Here is a 305-nt window from a genome sequence, read left to right as displayed (position 1 = left end):
GCAGGAACGGCGTGAGACCTGGTCGGGCTTCCCAGTACACCCTCCCACCACCTCCCGCTGGGAACGGGGAGCTGAGCCCAGCTTGGGAGAGGAGGGCTTGGGAACAGTCTGTCCCCCCTCCACCTTATGCCAGTGCTCCATCCCTCAGCAATTATTTTTTTTCATCTGCTGTCACCAAACCCAAAGATGTGCTATACGGGGATCCCATCACTGCACCGAGGGTGGCAGGGGGAGGACAGCCTGGCAGAAGAGGGATGCAGCTTCGCTCAGCAGGCAGCTGCCGGGACTTTGTGGCATCTGAGCCC

At 60.7% G+C, this 305-nt stretch overlaps 1 protein-coding gene across 1 annotated transcript in view; it reads right to left on the bottom strand.

The window, feature by feature from the left end:
• The window catches only part of LOC104469822 (myotubularin-related protein 5-like), a gene marked incomplete at both ends in the record, with an annotated part of 13,278 nt that overhangs the window by 12,420 nt on the left and 553 nt on the right, over positions 1-305 (bottom strand).

Source organism: Pterocles gutturalis, unplaced genomic scaffold (assembly GCF_000699245.1).
Source record: "Pterocles gutturalis isolate BGI_N339 unplaced genomic scaffold, ASM69924v1 scaffold390, whole genome shotgun sequence".
NCBI classification, from domain to species: Eukaryota; Metazoa; Chordata; class Aves; order Pterocliformes; family Pteroclidae; genus Pterocles; species Pterocles gutturalis.
This window is presented reverse-complemented; position numbering and strand designations above follow the sequence as displayed.